At 41.5% G+C, this 18,338-nt stretch overlaps 1 protein-coding gene across 5 annotated transcripts in view; it reads right to left on the reverse strand.

The window, feature by feature from the left end:
• FOXJ3 (forkhead box J3) overlaps positions 1–8,149 on the reverse strand; it is a 124,404-nt gene extending 116,255 nt beyond the window's left edge. For 4 of the 5 annotated variants that reach the window (XM_069479801.1, XM_069479802.1, XM_069479803.1 and 1 more), the window contains exon 1: positions 7,913–8,149. The gene's annotated coding sequence lies outside the window, so the exon portion shown is untranslated. Of the gene's footprint in view, positions 1–7,332; positions 7,453–7,912 lie in introns of those variants that run through there. The other variant, XM_069479800.1, reaches the window with a different exon arrangement.
• Positions 8,150–18,338: the final 10,189 nt, after the last annotated feature.

Below are 18,338 nucleotides of genomic sequence, written 5' to 3' on the forward strand. Positions count from 1 at the left end.
TCCTGGTTCCAGATATAATTTCTCAATGTCTAAATTTTATAGATGTGTACTCCCATAAAATAAGACTAAAACTGCTATTTAGTAATCCTTTACTTTCCCTCCCCTCCATACCTCCAGAATTCTACAAAGACAAAAATGCAGATTCAACTAAAAATGTTTCCAATGACTAGAAATGGACCTAAATTTAACAAAGGAAGAAGTTGCTTCCACTAGTTTTGTATCCCCTAAGTCAATATTATCATATGATATGTTCTGTTCCAAGTAGCCCAGGTCCCTTGAGGTCTATAATCTTGCATTTTTACCTCAAAAATCCAAAGTATGCTCCTCATCAAAACATTGTCAGTCCTCTATTAAAAAGAGTACAAGACAAGAAGGAGAATGCAAGGTCTGGGTTTTAGTGTCTACTCCACTACTAAATAACTGAGTGACACTGTCTTGGCTTTTATCTCATTCTCCCCATTTGTCAATAGGAATATGACTTTCCCTACCTGTATCATGGGCCGTTGTGAGGCTCCAAAATCCAACAGATCAGAGAAAATGCTTTTGAAAAACATAGTATTCAAATGTCTTTTGAAAATACACATCCCCTATAATAAACACCATAAAACATGACTTCCACTGATATCCAAAGGTGCCATTTCTGACGGTGATTGCTACCCATGTATACATACATGGTGGGACTAAACCATCAATAGCTCCTTACACAGGGTAGACAGGTAAAGTGTGCCATAGACTCACAGATCCAACCACAATAGCAGAAACCAGTGCCATATATATCCTTCACCTCCTGCCTTCACGGTCTGCTCCATCTTCATTTAGATGAAACACCTGCTCCTGATTGCTGGATATTTGACTGCTATGCCTATAATGAATTTCCCAATGTTCTACAGCCAAGCCATAGAAACGTTTTAAAGTTATTTTTAATAATTTAATAAGCACACATGTACCCGCCAAACAAAATCTAGAATCTTAACAATAACCTACTTTCATCATATTATACCATCTCTCATAAGCAAATAATTTGAAACTGTTACTAGTGAGTTCATGCAGTCTTTCTGCACCCTCTCCCCATTCCTCTCACAAATCTATGTTTCAACACACAGTAATTATTAGAAACAAGGCCTGTTAATAGTATCAAATTAAGATCAGGTCTCAACCTAAGGAAAATATGATTCCAACTTCCAAGGTTTTTAACAAGGTCACATTAGCTCCATGGTCTACCAATCAATCAGAAGGTCAATCTGATTTCCTTGATAACCACTGAGCAGGGCTCTATCTAAGCAGGAGAATTCACGACAGCTTTGTGCTTTGTACTCCAGGTGAAAATTTTAGCTGAAATCAGTCTATTAGGTAAAGTCTCTTTCAGACACAGGGTCATCCTGGAGTAGGTGGTCAATTCTTCAATGACCCTCTCTATATTGATTTGAAGATAATGAAAAATAGCCAATGTGCAATTTCTGGAGATTCTCTCTAAAAATTCCCAATGAAGGACTCCCTTATCCCCAAATTGTTAGCATTCAACTCAGAAGAAGAGAGTTCCATAAGATTTTGTTCTAACAACAGTTCTTCTTATTGCACTCTGTAAGTTTGAGTCCCACTCTGTAAGTCTGAGTCTGTTACAGACTACTTCATCCATTGATGATAGGATACAAGTCAGAGAGTGAATGGTAACACAGGTCTGATTATACCAAAATGAAATCACTTTAGATTTATGGTAAAATTCTTGGAGCAACCAAAGTGGCTTAGTTATTATTAGAAACTAGGCCTCTAGTAATGGCGTCAAATTAAGAGTTCTTACTAAATAGGGTACTAACTATCTTGTATCATATATTCATATTTACCCTCGATTTTATCTTGTTAGTACTAAAGTTTGACACCATGAGTCTCATTTCCTTTTTCTTTCTTTTATTTTGTCCTGATCCCATAGAAGAGTAATAACCACTTTGAAAAACACCACATTCTCAGGTTATCAGTTGATATATATGTCAAATAGAATAGCAACCAAAGGTACCTAACTACAAAAGGTTACTTAAGTAGAATGTCACTGTTATACATATAAGTACAACATCAGGTTCCATATAACAAAGCTATTTCCATATCCCAACAGATGGCCCACAATAATAATGCTCTGCTGATCTGGTTATAACAAATTCTATTAAATCAAAAATCGTGTACAGCAGATGCCTCTTCCAATTTCAGTATAAATCAATCTCTTTAACCAAAACACTGTGCTTTGGTTCTTATTTGTGCACTAAAATCCAGTTATGTCAATTAAGATGGTCAAATTTTTTGACAGTTGTTATAAAATGCCACTGTGGTGTTTTCTGAGTTTTGGGATGGAGGAGGTAAAGATTATCTCCAAGACTGAAAGGCTAACTGTTCAAAATGGAAAACAAAAAGTCACGGTTAAAGGAAGGCTGAAGAGAGAGGTAAAACTGGGCTTTATCTGTTCCAGGCCAAGGTTTCTGAATGTTGGCAATGTGGAAAGCTAAGTGACTACAAAGCCAACAATGAAAAGAAGTGAAAATGATGTAATTTCTGAATTGAGAGGCTATTAGCAGTGACAAACAAAAAAATGTACCTGAATGTCTAAACAACATGTATCTTTGTACAGTGTAGTGACAGGTCCATTTTTAAAAAAAATGCGGATGCGATGTCAAGTTAACTTTGCTGTTTAACTATATTCAAAATCTAATCTTCATATTCTAGTCATGCCCTTACTTGAAATATTACCCTTTATTAATTCATAACACAGTAAACAACACTGTCGTGATTAAGAGCTAGTAAGTTCTGAAAACAGACTGCAGGGGTTCAAATCCTGGCTCTTTTCATTCCCAGCAATGTATTCTTAGGCAAGTTACTTAGCCTCTCTGTGCCTATTTCCTCATCTGTAAAATTATGATAACAATAAAATCTGTAAAACTATGATAATAAAATAATAAAATCTTAGATGTTGTTGTGAAGATTTGAATAAAAAACATAAAGTACTTATTTAGAACACTTTTAGGCCCACAGTAAGGCCTCAAAAATTGTTAGCTATTTTTATTATCACTACCATTATTATCATCCTATTAATGCCACTGAAGTTCTAAAAGAAAAAGCAGAAATATCAACTGACTTGTCTAAAACAGCAAACAAGTACCAGAATCTGGGGAGAAAAGTCTTCATTTTAAGTCTCAAAGGTTAACCATTAAAAATCAGTGATTCCCCAAGTAAGTGGATTTCCCAGTCTCTTTAAGTCTCCAGGAATGTACACAGAAATCCTTTAAGTTAGAATAACAGCACAGATTAGTGGCACTAGCACAAACACAAACTAAGAAGACCTATCTGCTCTACCACTGACCTAAGTGTGCAATCGTGGGCAAGTCACCTAAACTTCAAATTGTTCATCTTAAAAGATGTTTTGCCTACATCACAGGGTTATTGTGAGATCAAATTAGATAACATATGAGAAAACGTACATAAACCATTAAAACATTATATGAATGTTCAAGATGTCTTACTCATCTTTATATCCCTAATGCCTGGCAAAATGCACAACAGAGGTTATAATATAAAGGAAAAGCCACAGTGTGGGGCGGGGGGTGTAAAGATGGGGAAGGGTTTAAAAGAGTAAGAAACTCAAATTGTCCATCAACTGATGAATGGATAAAAATATAGTATATCCATACAGTGGAATACTATTAGGCAATAAAAAGGAATGAAACACTGACACATGCTACAACATGGACGAGCCTTGAAACATAAACTAAGTGAAAGAAATCAGACTAAAAAGACTATATGTTGTATGAAATGTCCAAAATAGGCAAATCTATAGAGAAAGGAGGTACACAAGTGGTTGCCTAGGACTGGGTGAGAGCGGGAAATGGGGAGTGGCTACTAATGAGTACTAGGTTTCTTTTTGAAATGCTGTTCTAAAAATGATTGTGGTGATGTTTGCAAAACTCTGAATACACTAAAAACCACTGAATTGTATACTTTAAATGAGTGCATTGTATGGTATGTGAATTATATCTCAATAAAGATGTTTTTTAAAAGAATAAGAAGAAAAGTTTAAGGAGAGAACTGTTAAAAGTATAAAATCACTGGCTTTAGAACACAAGTCTGTTTCTTTTTCAAAGAAAAAATAGTGAATTTTCTGATATTTGAGTAGATCTGACATGGGAATGAGACTGAAGGAAGCACTAAGAGAAAATATTAAGAATCACCACACCAGACCAGAATGTCTCTACAAATCCTGTGAAAAACAAATCTGGCATCTGTTCTTATTCTCCCTTTCAAAATTCTAAGGCTACAAATTACCTTCTTTGATCTAGTTCAACAGTCTTTTCATCATGGTCCTTGTTTCTGAACTTGGAGACCATATTTGATACTGTCAACAATCCTACCTTGCAAAAAAATCTTCCTGTCCTTGGTTTCTGTGGCACCAATGCACTTCCTGGTTCTCAGAATGACCTATTGGCCTATTTTGTGACCCAAAGTTCCAACTCTCAAAGTTCTTTCCCCATTACACTACTTCCCTCCCAAAATACATGTACTAATATGTGTTTTACTACCATCTATAGCTCTGATCAGTGCAAAATCTACATTTTGTCTGACTACTCATTATATACGAAAATGCATAAGGTTAAGTAACTTGCCAAAGTCCCTTCATGATTTTAAGACCTTCTTATGAAGATTTAATGAGTTAAACACATGTAAAGAGCTTAGAACAATGGTGTACAGTAAGTACTCAATAAATATCAGCTATTATTTTAGCCACTATCTTATGTCAGACCCTCATCATCTTAGTCCTAAAATTCTTCAACAAGCATTCTAGTCAGTCTCCCCACACCCAGCACAGTCAGCTAATAGAAAAACCTTCCTCAGGAACAATATGCATCTCATTCTGTAGAACCCATTGTGTGACCCTATCAAACTAAACTCTCTATCCTTGAAAGATCCTCCACCAATACCCCCTCACCAATCTTAAGCTCATTTATTATTCACCAGTACAGATTCAAACAACTTGCTATCTTTTGTACATTGCCACTTCTCTGCCTTTGCACATGCCCCTTCACTCTTCTGGAATACACTTCTTCTCCTTTGGAAATTCCTATCTTTCTCAAATGTCACTATACCTTTGAACTTGGTTGCACTGTTATCCCAACCAGGAGTCTGATGTTGTTTGGTAATTATGAATGATGAACTTGTTGTTTCTCCTTCTTTCAACAGAAGTTAAAGCTTTCAAAGAGACCACATATTTTATTCCTTGTGTCTCTTCACACAGACTACTTCACACACAGCACAGAACTTTGCAGAAGTACACAAATGCTGACTGACTTACTAAGAAAACATGCCTCAGAATGTATCAGAACGACATTCTCTATTTTCCACTGGACCATCTATACTTAGCATAATGAAAGCAGATAGAATATGAATTTAAGTATTTTTACTCTACAAAGAAGGAAAAGAAGAATATACTAACAATTGTACCAGACAAAAAGGAAAAACACAATTTCAAAAATATACTCAAAAAAATGCACAACTGTGGAAAACAAAGTTACAATGCTGGCCATTTGGGAATCTAAAAAGTGACTTCAAGACAGTAAAATTTTTTATTTCACCCAAACTAATAAACCAAAAAGGGCCAAAATAAACGTGTCCTGGCCTCACCCAAAAAATATCTCATTAAGATATGAGAAACTCCTCAACAACTTCAGTAGCACAAAACCAAGAAGATTCACCTCAACTCCGAGATACAAAACCAAAAAAGGTAATCCTCATATTTACCTAAAAAACTAAAAAATTCAAATACATCTATATATGCCACCAGACAGAAAAACAGACAGGAGTTACTGCGTTTCTATAAATATTTGCTAAGACTAGGAGGAATAAAAGGCTTCTCTCACTGCTTACTGTAGCCTATTCCCTGCAAGGGAGCAATCTGTGGTCTCAAAAGAGCAAAACACAGGAAGATGGAAACCCTGACCTGGAAGAGACATTAGGGAAAGAAAGAAATACTCAAAACACATGTTTCAAAGCTAGTTTCAAGAAACAGACAGTGCAAATGTATTCCATAGAAAGAGAGGAAAAGTGAAATAAAAGAGCTTCCACAAACTGAGTACCTTACTAAGTGAAACTATCTAGCACTGCCTTGCAAGAAAACAGCTATGCATTTAACACTCCTAGGACGTGGATGTTTTTTCACAAAATAAAAGGGAAAAAAATAAAGACAAATAAATGTCGGGAAAAGACAAAAAAAAAAAAAAAAAAGATGCCCACCAATCTCTAATTCCCTGGCTCTAACTCATTCAGGAAGCCAACTAGGAACAACATAGACGTGGACTGTGCCAACACAGAACAGAAAAACCTTTGCCAATCACACCACAAATAGTAGAACAGAGAAATGAAAACTGTACACCTGAACGCCTCAGTAGCAAGTGCTTATTCTCTCTTTAGGATTAAGCAGTAGAGAAAAGAGCAAGAGAAGCTAATGGGAAAGGAGAAAAGATGTCAATGAAACTAAGCCCTGTTATGTCCCCTGCTGGTCTCAATTTCAGAGTACAACTCTTGATTCTTCCACCTAACCAACAGTCAGCCTCGGCAAAACAACTGACCATAACACCTTCCACGCCACTAGGAAGAAATCACAGAGGAACAACCATCCCGTTAACCTCCCTCCTCACTAGCTGCAAAAATGGAGGTGGGGGGGGGACACCCTACCACGTGGGCAGGATGCAACACACACACAGGACAGCAACACGTACGCATAGAACGGCTGCCTTTGCCCTAATGCCAGCAAAGGACACAGCGACAGGATGGGCGGGAACGCAGGCCCCCTCGCACGGGCCTCCTCACCCCGAAGGGCACCCCCGAGGCATGAGCTACAGCCTGCCTTGCCAGCCGAACAGCGCCCCCAAGCTTGAATGGAAGAAGCTGCATCGTGCCAGGGGGCTAGCCCAGGCCAGGGGGCAGGTCACGGAGGGAAAGAGACTGTCGCTGTCCTCGGACTCGGAGCCCCCGGGGTCCACGTCTGGTTCCCCGGGGCCCCGCCTGGGGGAGGGGCGGGACGCGCGGAGGCGCGGAGCCGCTGCTTCCCGGCTGAGGGGCAGCAGCAGCTGAGGAGAAGCGCCGCGGGGGAGGGAGGGACCCAGCGCTCGCCACCCGCCCGGCCCCAGGCTGGGCCGGGGCCCCCTGCCCCGCCCGCCACCCACCCCGCAGCGCAGCCGCGGCTGAGAGAAGGGAGAGGGCGTCTCGCGGAGGACAGCCCTTGCCTCTGTCCCGGGAGATGCCCCAGCCCCGCCTCCCCGCCCGCCGCCCCGGCCGGACCGCCTCAGCGCGGGCACTTACCTCAGGCTGCGCAGGCCGGGACGGCCCGGCCGAGCCCCCGGCCGCTGCGTGCGTCTCCACCCCCCGGGAAAGATCCCAACGGCGCCTGGTGCGAGCGGCCGAGGCCCCGAGCAGCGCCGACAGCGGCGGCGGCGGCAGCGAGAGCAGCCAACATCCGGGGCCGTGCACCCGGAACTACTTCCCGACCCGCTCCCCCTCCCGCCCTCGCCCCCACGGCCGCCGCCCCCGCCTCCTGCGACGTCGCTGCGCCACCGGCCCGGCGTCTGCGCCGTCGCGGCCTTCCGCGGTCACGTCCGTTTCAACGCGCGCGGGATCCCTCCGCTGGGACAAGTAGTGCCCCGGGACTCCCGGGGATCTGCCTGAGCGCAGCTCGTGTCAACTAGCGGCCGGCGGTTCCGAGCGACTTGAGGTCCTTGCGCCTCAGACTGGCTTCTGGGGAGCGAGGGCGGCGGAGACAGCCCCGAAGTTGAGGACGGCAGGGATCGATGGCCTTGGACCCTGCCCACGGATACCAGGGCCCCCATGCTCCGGAGGAGTGGTGCCCCGTGACCTCCCCGCCCCCCAACCTCTGCCACCTCACCGTAGTGACAGGCACTTTAGCCTCTCCAGGAAACCGGACCCCCTTTTCCACCTGGCACACTGCAGATTCTAGAGGCCTCGACAAAGGCGCCTTGGACCTTCAGGACACCCTTTCAGAACTTCACGAGTCCCGGATTCTAGACCCATCTCTGCTGAGGCCTTTCCGTGCCTAGTCTTTCCTTCTCCTTAAAACAAAGGAGTTGGAACTCTACAAGCCCACTGATTCTCAGGGTAGCTGCCCAGGTTATGGTCCTGCTATCAGTAGGTGGAGCGTTTAGAATGGTAGTTTGGTGGACTAGTGAACTTTGGAATTTACTTCTACGTCAGTCTTCACTGATTTTTTTTCTCTAACCTATTAGCACTGATAATCTGCCCTGTAATTTCACACTTAATTCCATTCCAGCGTACTATTTGCTATTGTTTCATTCGCGGTATTCATACATTCCCCTACAGCACCAAACACGCTTTTGAATTCATATTAGGTGCTCAATATTTGGATACTCGGATGTCTGTTAGATGAATACTAGGTCGACTGGATTAAAGGAAAAGGAGTGGCATGAGTGAATGGCCCTGAGACGTATTTTGACGCAGCCACATCCTCTGGTCGTTAAAGATCTTAGCACCCAATTCTTTCAACAAACATTGAATACCTACTATTTGTCAAGTATTTCTAGGCACTGGGGATTCAAAGTATCAAATGTTTTGTATCTAGATAAGGCTCTGAAGATTCATTCAATAAATATTTGCCAATGACTACTAAGGTTGCCAGACACTGTTTTAGTGCTTGAGATCTCTAAAAAAATAAAAAGTAGTTCAGTGAACAAAAGAAAGAGAAAAAAATAATTTTCTTTCTTGAAGCTTTTATTTTAGTATGGGGCGAAAGATGATAAACATAGAGAATTATGTTGTATGTTAGAAAGTATCGAGTGCTGTGGGAAAAAATAGACCAGGGCAAGGGGTGTGAGGAAGAGTGGAGGAAAGAGGCTTGCCATTTTAAATAGAGCCATCAGGGCGAGTGAGTCCAGTTCAGACAATGACTTTAATCAAAGACTTGAAAGAGGAGAGAGGGTGAGCCATGCAGTTGTCTGGAGAAGAGTAACCCAGGCAGAGGGAACAGCTAGTGGCAAGGCCCTGAGGTGAAAGCATTCCTGGAAGTGTTAGAAATAATGAGGAATCCAGAATGTTAAAACAGAGTGAGCAAATGGCAGTGGAATAGGGAGATGAGGTTAAGAGAGTGTAATCTTGCCGGGAACTGTAAGGATCTTGGCTGAAACAGAACCACTACAGGGCTTTGAACAGAGGAGTGATAAGATCTTATTCATGCCTTCAAAACATCACCCTGGGGCTGTGCTAAGAGCAGATGGTGAGAGGACAATGGAAGTCAGAGGCTCCATTATCCAAGTACATGATGATGGCTTGAACCAGGATGGTAGCAGTGAGTAGGATAAATAGGACAGGCTCAGCTGGGCATGGTGGCATGCACCTGTGATTCCCAGCTACAGGGGAGGCTGGGGCGAGAGAATCACTTGAGCCCAGGAGTTCAAGGCCAGACTAGGCAACATAGCAAGATGCACACCCCATCCATCCCCTGCTCACCATCTCTAAAAAAATAAAAAAAGACCCAGTCTCTATACTTTAAGAACTTATAGTCTAGTCTACAGGGAAGCAAATAGATTAGATAATTACAATATACTGTGATAAGGAAGATAGTATCCTGAAGAGGAGGGCAAACTTGCCAGCTTTCCTTAGAGAGGGTAGAAGTTCCCAGAGCTCCAAGTTGCCAGGGGAATTGGAAGTTCCTAGTTCTTTGTTGGGCCACTGGGTAGATCCCCGATAACATAACTAACACCCTTTTCCCCAGGCTTTCAGGGCTCAAAACCCACTATCATCTGAGGGCAGCTATAGGCAGAAGGGTAGTAAAGAGCAGTCTGGGTCATGCATTTAAGGAGATGGGCAAAGCTGATATTATCCCCATTTGTGAGAGGAAGAAATCGAGGCCAATAGCCACCAGGTTTTAACTTGAGACTGGAATCAAGGTCATAAAAGTCCCAAACCAGGAATCTCTCAGAGGCACTTGAGTGGAGTCAGCCAGATGGTATAGTAAAAGAGTAGAAAGACTGTGGACTTAGCTCCAAGTCTGGAGATTTTCGGCTCCCATTCATCATCACCTCCTACAAGTCTTAGGCAGCTCCTAACCTTTCACTTGTCTGGCATTCTGAGGTGCTTCCCAAAAGTGCTTGTTCTGTGCTAGTTGGGGATAGAGATGGAGAGAGCACAGGGATGGAGAGCTGCCAGAATGGGGTGGGGAGGTGGGTATCAGCAGCCTTTGAGAAGGAAAGAAGCACAAGCCCCAGGGTGTCAAAAGGTGGAGGAGCAATAAAATTGTATTGCATATGGGAGTCATGCTAAGTGAGTAGATTTTAGGTGCTCTTAACACAAAAACAAACAAAAATGGGTAACTATGTAAGATGATGGGTATATTAATTTGCTTAACTATGGTAACCTTTTTACTACCTATATATATATATCCCATAACATGTTGTATACCTTAAATATACATGATAAAATTTATTTAAAAAAAAATTTTTTTTGAGACAGGGTCTCACTTTGTCACCCAGGCTGGAGTGCAGTGGTGTCATCTAGCTGACTGCAACCTCAAACTCCTGGGCTCAAGCAATCCTGCTGCCTCAGCCTCCAGAGTAGCTTTGACCACAGGCTCTCGCCACAACACCTGGCTAATTTTTCTATTTTTTTGTGGAGATGGGGTCTCACTCTTGCTCAGGCTGGCCTCAAACTCCTGGCATCAAGCGATCCTCCCACCTCAGCCTCCCAAAGTGCTAGGATTACAGGTGTGAGCCACCACACCTGGCCTAAAAATTTTTTAATTAAAAAAAAAAAAAAAGGTGGAAGAGCATCCTCCTTCAAAAAATAAATAAATAAATAAATAAAGAAGCTATAATGGCCATAGCAGCAGGGGGGATTCTGGGACGTTATGAAGAAGAAGAGCTTAAAGCCCAGAATGGGAAGGCAGAGCTGCGTTCAAATCTAATATTCCATAGCTTGCTTCTTTTGTACCTACATCAAGTTATTTAGTTTCTCTTAGTCTCTGTTTCCATGCCTATAACATGGAAACAATAATTCATAGCTACCTAGCAAAAGAGATTATGCACAGACTGCCAAAAATAAAGGCCCCCAAAGACGGCTGTTGTTATTATTTACCAGGTCCAGTGTCGGCACAGAAAAGAGTACAGTAGTAGTTCACTAACTTGGGAGATGGAGTGGGCTGGGAGGCCTTGAGGGTGCAGGGCAAGAGAACCCTCAAAGAGGAAATAGCATCAAAGTCAGGGGACAGATCCTTAAAAGATACAAATTGATCATAGCAATAAGATAGAGGTTTTATTGTTCTGTATCATTTGCAATCTTTTGCCAGGTTCATCTGGATTATAAATTCCCTGACAGAAACACAGCCCAGAGCTGGGCTGCAATAGCTCTACAAAAACCCTGATTTGGCACTGGCAGTGCTTCAACAGCAGGGTATTTAACACTTCACATGATCCACAGCCACTTAGACAAATAAAGCTTTACCTGATCCTTTTCTCCCTCTGTACTTATTGTAAGAGGAAAGCAGAAAATGAGAAATGAATTTAAAATGAGCCAAGACCTGCAAGAGGGAGAGAGAAAAACATGAGAGAACCCCTCTTGTCATTCCCACTCTGAAGAGCCTTCCAGATACCATGGGTATTATATAATACTTTATAATTCATGTATAGATGGGGAAAAAAGGCTACACATAGGCCATTGGAAAGCTGTCAGCGCCAGCACCACTGACTGCTATTTAATGGCAACATTTGAGTGTTTGTCACTATGCATACATAAACAACATTCAATAATCATTTATCAAGCACCTACTCTATGCCAGGTGCTCTGCTAAATACCAAGAAGTCAAAAGAGAATAAAAGAGAAGCAGACATGTAGACAACTAATCCCAGTGCAATTTGGTAGAAATTTGTACTTGTTTCATGGAAACAGAGAAGAAGCAAAGCTTAATTCTGTCAGGTTGGATGGGGCAGGGAGGGAGTGCAGGCACAGGAACCAAGGAAAACTTCACCCTTAAAAGGTGAGGTTAAGCCTAAGTCTTAATAAATTAATAGGAATTTACCATGTAGAGACAGAACAAGGCTGGGAATAGGAGAAGAAGATCTGGAGCAGAGGAGAACACCTTATGCAAAATCAAAGATGTTGGGTGAGTATGAGAAAAGTAGAGGCCATGGAAGTTGTAGCCTTCTAAGTGGTCGTTAAATACTCGCGGCTGATGGGACTAACTAACTCATGGTGCTAGACTGCATCACTCTATGTAAATCATCCTTAAATTTTGTTCCTGCCCTCTGGGAGCTTGGTGTTAACTTCAACTCCAAGTTGGCAACATGTGATCCTTCCCAAAGTCTCTACTACTTAACATTCTCAGGAGAAAGGAGTAGCTTAGAATATTTTCCCCCAGCAGAAGGTATTAACCTAAAATATTTTTTTCTTCAACTCATCCATGTTCTTGAAACCACCTGGCTCAAACCTTGGCTTCCCTCCACTCTCAGAATCAACTGAGCTAATTAAAACCATAATGAAAGACAAAAAGGCACCAAGACAGCTGAGCAAACATTAACCAATGGGTAGAGCAAATAAAGTATTTACATTATGTGTAAGCAATGGTGCAAATGAAACTTGGGTGGTGCTTGGAATAGTGAGTCAGAGGATGTTCAAATAGAGTGGGATCAGGGGAAATCTCTCTACCAGTTAGTTAGCAGTATCTTTTGAAATGATAGAATGAAAGGAACCTGGTTAGCAGGAAAAAGCAGCTAAGATTTGCAGCCCAAAGGAGCCTAAAACTCTGGGTGCAAACTTAGTAGTTAAGAAACAATTGTTTAATTTCAAGTTGTGAAGTTATTGGCTTCCTTCGTGCCTAATGAGCTAAATAAGAACCATCAAGAAACCCCAATGCTGAAGGAAGATTTGTGGAGGAATAGCTAATATTTATTGAATGTTCCTTGTGTACCAGGCAACATGATACCCTTTGCATCTGTTTTCATTTAATCCTTACAGTAAAACTACAACGTAGTCATCTCCATTTTAAAGAAGAGGAAACAGAGACTGGGCACCGTGGCTCACATCTGTAATACCAGTACTTTGGGAGACTGGGACGGAAGGATCACTTGAGGCCAGGAGTTCAAGACCAGCCTGGGCAACAGAGTGAGATACCATCTCTACAAAAAATTTAGCCAGGTGTGATGGCATGCACCTGCAGTCCCGGCTACTCTGGAGGCTGAGGTAGGAGGATCACATGAGCCAGGTGTTCAAGGTGAGCTATGATCATGCCACTGAACTCCAGCCTGGGTGACAAAGCAAGACCATGTCTCAAAGAGAGAGAGAGAGAGAGATTGAGGAAATAGAGGCTTAGTAGTTTGAGAGTCACAGAGCCAGGATCTGAACCCAGAACTGTCTAATTCTAATCCCTCTCTGTTCTGCCTACCTTCAAAGACTCTCTAAACCAGCAGGGGTTGATTACATTGATTTTAGAATTGTAATCTCCTGGGTGCTAGCCACTTCAAGAGGGTGTATTTACATCCAAGTACCACAAATAAAGGGACTCTGTGGAAGACTATATAATTGTTCCCAAACATTTACTTTGCCTTCCAGAATTGGATTGTACTTTCCCATTGACAGCAGGCTTGGCTGTGTGACTTGCATCAGCTAATGAAATGTGAGCAGCAGTATGAGCCACTTCCAGCTGGAAGCTTTCAGTCAATGTGCTGCACCATGTTTTCCTTTCCCGCTGCCCTGATGACCAGCAATATTCAGGGATAGAGGCTAATCCATCAGCCTCAGTCCCAGAGTGAAGACAATGTGCAGCAAAGCCACAGCTGACTGGGAAGGACACAGCATAAGTGAGAAAAACAGGCTTTGCTGATTGGGCCACTGAGATCTGGGGGTTGCTGCTGTAGCATAACAGACTCTATACTGACTAATGCAGACACTTTCTGAATCTTTCTCTTTGGTGATCCAGATTGCTGATGTCATCCTCAGGTAGAGGTTGCCTGGGGCATATGAGAAGATATAAGGGAATGGGCTGATTGGTGTAATGTAGTGAAAGGCTTTAAAATGCAGGATTTGAAACTCAGTCTTGATCTGTGGGCTCAAACAAGCCTTTATAAGGTAGGTGCCATGGGCCACGTCATACCCAGGAACTAGAGAATTTACAAAAGAATGTTAAGATTTACCTTACTTACAAAGAACAGTGCCTGGTCTTGAGATGAGGACCATGCTCATTTATTTCCAAACCTAGCAACCCATCTCTGTACCTGGTACCCACCAGGGACTCCAGTTTTAATAACTTTTTGTCAAACTAATGCTATAGAATAATCTAGAACTCAAGTCTTCTAACTCCCCACCAAAGCTCTTCCTATGTTGTGGTGTGTTGCCAACTTGGGTTAACGGATTATTATTAGCTAATTTTTATATAATGCTTTATGATTTACGTGGATCTCATTTACATGAAATGCCACATAAATGAAAAATATCTGGAACATCAGAATCTGCAGGGCCTTCAATAAAGGTACACAAACCTCCCTGAAGGAATCACAAAGAGTGGAAAACATCAGGGAGCCTAGAGGACTTGGCAATGAGAAATCTAGTTTGAAGTGCACAGTGTATCACGTTTTTAATGGGGCCAAGTTAAGATAGCATGTAGGTGAAGGTTGAACGCAGACAAACATAGGTGCAGGGCCATAGGGCTTAACATTTTTCAAGCGTTTCCAAAGAGTACAGTATAGTAATTGAAAAACCTTCCATGGAATATCCTTGATGCAAGGGTATTAGGACTTTCCAAATTTGTGGATCGGTCCTTCAAAACCAGGAAGATATTCAACCTGGTATTACTACCATTCACCGAAAAAGTTAACATACTGCAGGCTGGGCATGGTGATTCATCCCTGTAATCCTAGCACTTGGGGAGGGCCAGGGAGAAGATCTCTTGAGGTCAAGGGTTCAAGACCAGCTTGGGTGACAGAATGAGATCTTGTCTCAAAACAAAAAAAACAAAAACAACAACAAAAAAAGTCAAGATACTACAAATATAACATCCATTTAATTCTGAAGTATAATAGTGTTGGACATAATTAGAATATTTGAAAGGCTAAAGCAAAGCAGAAAAATTAAGAATTACCCAGTGAATTAAGGTTAACCCTAATCATTAAACTAAATAATATGCACAAAATATTCTTTATTTTTTGGTCAGGAGATTACATCAGGATTTCTTTTGGTAAAAAATAAATAAATAAATAACAGAGAGGCAGGAGGATGTCTCGAGCCCAGGAGTTTGAGGTTGCAGTGAGCTATGATGACGCCACTGCACTCTCGCCTAGGAGACAGAGCAAGACTCTGTCTCAAAAATAAATAAATAAATAAATAACAGAAACCCTTGCAACTGGAGTATTTAAGATGAACCACAATGACATCTTGGATTTGCTTCGAAATACCCCAGAAAAAAATGTGTGAGAGATAGATGAAACAAAATTGGTAAAACGTTAATGTCTATAGAAGTTCAGAGGAGGGAACAACGGCTTCTGTCAGGAACAAGGAGTGGGAAAGTGAAGTAATAGTTTACCTTAATAAATCCCCATAATGATTCTAGAAGTAGGAGGTTATCTTCCCCATTTTACAGGCAAAGGGTACTGAGGTCACTTTGCCAGTGGATGACAATATAAAGACTTGAGCCTCAATTCATGACTTTGAAATCCTTCCTCTTTCTAATAGCCCACACAGACTACCTAAATATGTCTTCTCATATTCTGATGTTTTAGTAGAAATAGAGAAGAGTTGTTTTCCTACATAATGGAAACTTATTTGTAATTCCTGTATTTTTCACCTTTCCTTAAAGTTTCTTACTTCCACCTTTTAGCAATAATTTTGAATACTTACTGACTCATGAAGTCTTTTTCATTGCATTTAATCTGAATTCATGATTCACCTATGGCTTGCTCCCATTATTTAGCATGGTAGAATGAATGTGGATGTTTCTTTTTGTAATGACTCTCAAAGCAAGAGATGCCAAAAGGCATGTGTGCACACAAACACAAAGCTTCTGTTTAAGTACCTAAGTACAATATTTCCCTTTTTAACCATTTAGCAGTTATTAATAATTTATGGCCAACTATGCCTGCTGTTCCCATCCAATTTTTTTTCTGCCATGTTAAGTATATTCAGGTTGAACTCTTTTAGTGGGGCTTCTTCCTTGCTACCATGAAATATGCCACCTTTGTGTCTATAAATTGCATCTGGGTTTGATCTGTTTCTAAAATGAAACTTTCTAGAAATGCTGTTGAAATGAATATCCATTGATTGAGTAAACATTTATGAAATGCTAACTCTGGGCTAGGTACTGTGCTAAGGGTTGGAAGTACAAAGATAAAAGCAGTAGCTAGGGGGCAGTATAGCATAAAAATGATTGGAGAGTATGGGTTCCCTAGCCTGGGTTTAAATCCCAGCCCTGCCACTCACCAGCTCAAGGACTTTAGTTGGGCAAATTGCTTAATCTCTTTGAGCCTCAGTTTCCTCATCTGTAAATGGGGATAATAATGACAAAGACAGTCCCCAACTTAAGATGGTTCAATCTACAATTTTGAAACTTTATGGTGGTGCAAAAATGATACATATTAAGTACAAATCGTACTTTGAATTTTGAATTTTGATCTTTTCCCAGGCTAACAATATGTGGTACAATACTCTTACATGAGATATTCAACACTTAATTATGAAATAGGCTTTGTGTTAGATGATTTTGCCCAATTGTAGGCTAATGTAATCGCTCTGAGCATGTTAAAGCTGCAGTCCCCAACCTCCCTCATCTATGGACTGGTACTGGTCCCTGGCCTGTTAAGAACCGGGCCACACAGCAGGAGGTGAGCAGCTGGCAGGACAGCCAGGGAAGATTCATCTGTATTTACACCTACTCCCCATCATTTGCATCACCACATAAGCTCCACCTCCTGTCAGACTCCTGTCAGATCAGCTGCAGCCTTAGATTGTCACAGGAGTTCAAACCCTACTGTAAACTGTGCATGCAAGGGATCTATGTTGGGTGCTTCTTATGAGAATCTAATGACTGATGATCTGAGGTGGAGCTGAGGCGGTGATGCTAGCGCTGGGGAGCGGCTGCAAATACAGATTATCAGTAGCAGAGAGGTTTGACTGCACAATAAATGTAATGCACTTAAATCATCCCAAAACCATCCCCCCACCCCCAGTCTGTGGAAAAATTGTCTTCAATGAAACCATTCCCTGATGTTAAAAAGGTTGAGGACCACTGCATTAAAGGTAGGCTAGGCTAACCTATGATATTCAGTAGGTTGGATGTATTAAATACATTTTTGACTTAACGATATTTTCCAGCTTATGATGGGTTTATTGGGACATAACTCCATTCTAAGTTGAAGAGCATCTGACCCTACTACATAGGAGTGTTTTGAGTTAACTAAAACCATGCATGTGTACAGTGCTTAGCACATAAGAAATGCTATAAATGTTAGCTCTTCCTATTCCCCATGTAAGAAGGATAGTGGAGGAAGGAATTTGATCTGACTGGAGATGGGTGTTTGAAGGAAGAGTTTGCAGGTACAGAAACATTTGAACTCAGCCTTGAAAAATGAGTTCAAGGTAAGATAGGAAGGAGGGTGATCCCAACTATAAATTCCTGGCTCCATTCTTCAAGGTGGGGCATATTTAGAGAGTACCTTCCATCTCCCAAGATCCCTGGGGGTTGGGTGGGGTGGGATCAGATGAGATATGTATGGCAGCTGTGTTACAATTCAACTCCTTCCTCTGTACATTCCTTTACTTCACTCCCCGAATAGAGCTGATCACAAAAGCGCACCCCCAAAAAGAAACCCTCTTGTTCACAAAACTCCCTCTCAGAGTCTGTTTTTCAAGGAATCTAAGACATTATGAATGATGCTAATTATAATTTGAAATAGAAAAATATCATTTGTGCATACAATGTAGAAACCTCACTATGAAGAACTAGCTGGGGGAATATACATTAATTTATTCATTAAACCATCACAAGGTATTTTTCCAACAATATACTAAGGAATATTCTGTACTTCCTTACATCTAAGTCTTTATTGTGCATATGATCTTGAGTAGATACACTTAATGTTTTAAGTATATGATTCCTCAGCTGGGTGCAGTGGCTCATCCCTGTAATCCTGACACTTTGGGAAGCCAAGGCAGGAGGACTGTTTGAGGCCAGGAATTTGAGACCAGCCTGGGCAACACAGCAAGACCCTGTTTCTACAATCAATAAATCCATATATACATACATACATATATGTGATTCCTTAATCTTTTTCAATTTTTTCATTATGAAGAACTTCAAACAT

Source organism: Eulemur rufifrons, chromosome 8 (genome assembly GCF_041146395.1).
Source record: "Eulemur rufifrons isolate Redbay chromosome 8, OSU_ERuf_1, whole genome shotgun sequence".
NCBI classification, from domain to species: domain Eukaryota; kingdom Metazoa; phylum Chordata; class Mammalia; order Primates; family Lemuridae; genus Eulemur; species Eulemur rufifrons.